This window comes from Somniosus microcephalus, chromosome 13 (assembly GCF_052327205.1).
Source record: "Somniosus microcephalus isolate GS21.2 chromosome 13, FLI_Smic_1.0, whole genome shotgun sequence".
Taxonomy (NCBI): Eukaryota; Metazoa; Chordata; class Chondrichthyes; order Squaliformes; family Somniosidae; genus Somniosus; species Somniosus microcephalus.
The window spans coordinates 187917259-187923407 of NC_140999.1; positions in this window are offsets into that span (position 1 = coordinate 187917259).

The following is a 6149-nucleotide window of genomic DNA, read 5'->3' on the forward strand; positions in this document are numbered from 1 at the left end:
CTCACCACTCACTCACTCACTCACCCACTCACTCACTCACTCACTCACCACCACTCACTCACCCACTCACTCACCACCACCACTCACCCACTCACTCACTCACTCACTCACCACTCACCCACCACTCACTCACCACACACTCACTCACCCACTCACCACCCACTCACTCACTCACTCACTCACTCACTCACTCACCCACTCACCCACTCACTCACTCACTCACCCACTCACTCACTCACCCACTCACTCACCCACTCACTCACTCACTCACTCACTCACTCACTCACTCACTCACTCACCCACTCACTCACACCACTCACTCACCCACTCACTCAACCACTCACTCACTCACTCACTCACCCACTCACTCACCCACTCACTCACTCACTCACTCACCCACTCACTTACCCACTCACTCACTCACTCACTCACCCACTCACCCATTCACTTACCCACTCACTCACTCACTCACTCACCCACTCACCCACTCACTCACTCACTCACCCACTCACTCACCCACTCACTCACCCACTCACTCACCCACTCACTCACTCACCACTCACCCACTCACTCACTCACTCACTCACTCACTCACCCACTCACTCACCCACTCACTCACTCACTCACCCACTCACCCACTCACTCACCCATCCACTCACTCACCCACTCACTCACCAACTCACTCACTCACTCACTCACTCACTCACCCACTCACTCACCCACTCACTCACTCACCCACTCACCCACTCACCACTCACCCACTCACTCACTCACTCACTCATTCACTCACTCACTCACCCACTCACTCACCCACTCACCCACTCACTCACTCACTCGCTCACTCACTCACTCACTCACCCACTCACCCACTCACTCACTCACTCACTCACTCACTCACTCACCCACTCACCCACTCACTCACCCACCCACTCACTCACTCACTCACCCACTCACCACTCACCCACTCATTCACTCACTCACTCACTCACCCACTCACTCACTCACCCACTCACCCACTCACTCACCCACCCACTCACTCACCCACTCACCCACTCACTCACTCACTCACTCACTCACCCACCCTCTCACTCACTCACTCACTCACTCTCCCTCTCACTCACACCCACTCACCCCCTCACTCACTCACGCTCTCACTCACTCACTCACCCTCTCACTCACTCACTCACCCTCTTACTCACTCACTCACTCATTCACTCACCCTCTCACTCACTCACTCATTCACTCACTCACTCTCACTCACTCTCACTCACTCACTCACTCGGCCTCTCACTCACTCGCCCTCTCACTCACTCACCCTCTGACTCACTTGTCCACTCACTCACTCACCCTCTCACTCACTCGTCCTCTCACCCACTCATCCACTCACTCACTCATTCTCACTCACTCACCCTCTCACTCACTCACTCTCACTCACTTGCCCTCTCACTCACTCACTCACTCTCACTCACTCACTCACTCGGCCTCTCACTCACTCGCCCTCTCACTCACTCACCCTCTGACTCACTTGTCCACTCACTGACTCACCCTCTCACTCACTCGTCCTCTCACCCACTCATCCACTCACTCACTCATTCTCACTCACTCACCCTCTCACTCACTCACTCTCACTCACTTGCCCTCTCACTCACACACTCACCCTCTGAATTCAATTCAATTCAATTCAAATTGCTTTATTGGCACGACAAGATACATCTTATGTTGCCAAAGCACAGAAATACATGTATGATTGACCACATAAACACCGACCTAGACATACAATGTATAGACAAGTATATCCATGTATACATAGATATACACACATATAATATGCATATAATCTTTTCTTAGATTTAATGTGTCACTGGTTGTCCCTCTGCTTGTGGCAAGCTGTAACATAGTTTGCCGCTATAGTTACACATTTTCTCTGTTCCCCCAATAGATATGGGAGTTTTTGGAGGTCATTCAAATTTTTGAACTCAGGGCATATTTTTGTGAATTTTGGGTAGAAATTCTCCCTCATGTCCTGATAGTTTCCGCAAGTTGTGAGGAAGTGCATCTCTGTCTCCACCACTCCCTGACTGCAGTGAGAGCATATCCTGTCCTCTCTTGGCAGCCAGGTCTGCCTGTGTCTGCCTTTTTCGATGGCCAGGCTATGTTCACTAAGTCTGTACATTGTCAAGGTTTTTCTCAGTTTGCTATCCTTTACCATGGTCAGGTATTCAGCCATGGTGTATTGTCTGTTTAGGGCCAAATAGCAATCGAGTTTGTTTTGGGTTTTTGTCGTTTCTGTCCAATAGATCAAATATTTTTCCTTTTGTTTAGTGATAATTGTGTTGGGTTGAATTCTCTGTACTAGGGTGTCACTGTCCTGGGGCTGGTTATTATTATTAGTGTTGGTAATTACATCACTGAGTCCCAGGACTAGTTGACTGAGGGAACTCTTCTCTATGATCATCTCTTGGCATTTCAAGGCATCGTAATGATAGCAGTGGGGGTTGCTCATTTTTAGGTGTTTCCAAAATTTGATGGCTCGTTTTTGGATATTAATTAGTAGTGGATATTGGCCTAGTTCTGCCTTGCATGCATTGTTTGTGGTTTTCCTCTGAGTCCGGAGGATACTTTTACAGAATTCTGCATGCAGGATTTCAATTGGGTGTTTGTCCCATTTTGCGAATTCTTGTTGTGTTAGCGGACCCCACACCTCACTGCCATAGAGTGCAATTGGTTCAATTACTGATTTAAAAATTTTGAGCCAAATGACAATTGGAATTTCTATTTGGATTGACTTCTTAATGGCATAGAAAGCCCTTCTTGCTTTCTCTTTCAGTTCATTCACAGCCAAATGAAAGTTTCCCGTAGAACTGATTTTTAGGCCTAGGTATGTGTAATCACTCACTCACACACCCTCTCACTCACTCACTCACTCACCCTGTCACTCACTCACTCACCCATTTACTCACTCACTCACCCTCTCACTCATCCTCTCACTCACTCACTTGCCCTCTCACACACTCACCCTCTCACTCGTCCTCTCACTCATCCTCTCACTCACTCACTCACCCTCTCACTCACTCGCCCTCTCACCCACTCACCCACTCACTCACACTCTCACTCACTCTCACTCACTCACCCACTCACTCACTCACTCACCCGCTCACTCACACTCTCACTCACTCTCACTCACTCACCTGCTCACTCACCCTCTCACTCACTCACTCGCCCTCTCACTCACTCACCTTCTTACTCACTTGTCCACTCACTCACTCACCCACTCACTCACTCACCCTCTCACCCACTCATCCACTCACTCACTCACTCTCACTCACTCACACACCCTCTCACTCACTCACCCTGTCACTCACTCACTCACCCATTTACTCACTCACCCTCTCACTCACTCACTCACACACTCACTCACTCACTCTCACTCACTCGGCCTCTCACTCATTCACCCACCCACTCACTCACTCACTCTCTCACTCACACTCACTCACTCACTCACACTCTCACACACTCTCGCCCTCTCACTTACTCTCTCACTCACTCACTCTTTCACTCACCCTCTCATTCACTCACTCACCCGCCCACTCACTCACACTCACTCACCTTCTCACTCACTCACTCACTCACTCTCTCACTCACTCTCATTCACTCTCACTCACTCACCCTCTCACTCACACTCTCACTCACTCTCACTCACTCACCCACTCACTCACTCACTCACCCTCTCACTCACACTCTCACTCACTCTCACTCACTCACCTGCTCACTCACCCTCTCACTCACTCACTCGCCCTCTCACTCACTCACCTTCTTACTCACTTGTCCACTCACTCACTCACCCACTCACTCACTCACCCTCTCACCCACTCATCCACTCACTCACTCACTCTCACTCACTCACACACCCTCTCACTCACTCACCCTGTCACTCACTCACTCACCCATTTACTCACTCACCCTCTCACTCACTCACTCACACACTCACTCACTCACTCTCGCTCACTCGGCCTCTCACTCATTCACCCACCCACTCACTCACTCACTCTCTCACTCACACTCACTCACTCACTCACACTCTCACACACTCTCACCCTCTCACTTACTCTCTCACTCACTCACTCTTTCACTCACCCTCTCATTCACTCACTCACCCACCCACTCACTCACACTCACTCACCTTCTCACTCTCTCACTCACTCACTCACTCACTCACTCACTCTCTCACTCACTCTCATTCACTCTCACTCACTCACCCTCTCACTCACCCTCTCACTCACTCTCACACTCTCTCACTCACTCTCTCACTCTCTCACTCACTCACTCTCATTCACTCTCACTCACTCACCCTCTCACTCACCCTCTCACTCACTCTCTCACTCACTCTCTCACTCACACTCTCACTCACACTCTCGCCCTCTCACTCTCTCACTCACTCTCTCACTCACTCCCTCTCTCACTCACCCTCTCACTCACACTCTCGCCCTCTCACTCTCTCACTCACTCTCTCACTCACTCACTCACTCTCACTCACTCACCCTCTCACTCACCCTCTCACTCACACCCTCGCCCTCTCACTCTCTCACTCTCTCACTCACACTCTCACTCACTCACTCACTCACTCACTCACTCACTCACTCTCTCACTCACTCTCACTCACTCACCCTCTCACTCACTCACCCTCCTCACTCACTCACTCACTCTCTCACTCACTCTCACTCACTCACCCTCCTCACTCACTCACTCACTCTCTCACTCACTCTCACTCACTCACCCTCTCACTCACTCACCCTCTCACTCACTCACCCTCTCACTCACTCTCTCACTCACTCTCTCACTCACACTCTCACTCACTCACCCTCTCACTCACTCTCTCACTCACTCTCTCACTCACACTCTCACTCACTCACTCCCCAAAGGTCCACTACCCGACAATAAGCAGCTTCCCAAACGCTGCAGCAAAATGGTTGCTGAGATTTTCGGAGAATCTTAGTGGGAGTCTGTGTTGAAGAAGGAGTAAGGAATAACATACCAAAGCTTTATGTTTCAGTTCGACCTTACACTCACAGTCGAAGACTGTCTTGAAGCAGGCGAGAATCCATACGTTCCTGTTAATACATTAATAATTTGAACTGTTAAAGGCTTTGTGTTGCTGAGGCAGAGTCGGGTAGTTGGGAGAAAGCCCTGTGTCCTCCATGTGTGATACCCCTGACTGCGTCAGTAACTCCCGTCCCTGTAGACCGGAACCTGGGCTCCCCAAAGAAAGCCACCTCTGTGAGACCGGCCGTCAGCCATCAAAACCACATTATACTCAGCCTCACATCAAGTAGAAATATGACTTTTTAAATATAAGGAAACAAGGGAAGCTTATACTTGCTGCCGAAAAATTTATTAAAGAGGGCACACAGATATCAAGGCAACTGTTCCAGCTCCTCAGCTGCGCGTGAAGCTGATTATAAGTATGAACTCACGCATGTGGAAAGGTGCTGACTAAACGGAATGCCAAACCAGCTACTGTACCAGGGTTTCGGCACTAGACTGGAAAGTTGTTGAGGAATTGGGCAGCTTCAGTGGAGAAAGTGTCGCGTTCACTTTACTGCCCTTTGACTTGAGCGCATAATCCAGGCTTGACACTCCCAGTGCGGCGCTGAGGGAGCGCTGCACTGTCGGAGGTGCCGTCTTTCGGATGAGACGTTAAACCGAGGCTCCGTCTGCTCTCTCAGGTGGGCGTAAAAGATCCCATGGAACAATCTGAAGAAGAGTGGGGGAGTTATCCCCGGTGTCCTGGTCAATATTTATCCCTCAATCAACATCACTAAAAACAGATTATCTGGTCATTTTCACATTGCTGCTTGTGGGAGCTTGCTGTGCGCAAATTGGCTGCCACGTTTCTTACATTACAACAGTGACTACACTTCCAAAGTACTTCATTGGCAATAAAGCAAGCTCGCTCTTTCTTTCTTTCTTTCTTTTTCTTTCCTTTTCTATTCTCTTTTAAGTGCAACTGAACCTCAACAAGCAGATGTTAAACATTTCATATATAGAAACAGAAAATGCTGGAAATGCTCAGCAGGTCAGGACAGCATCTGTGGGGAGAGAAACAGAGTTAACGTTTCAGGTCGATGATCTTTCATCAGAACTGGAAAAAG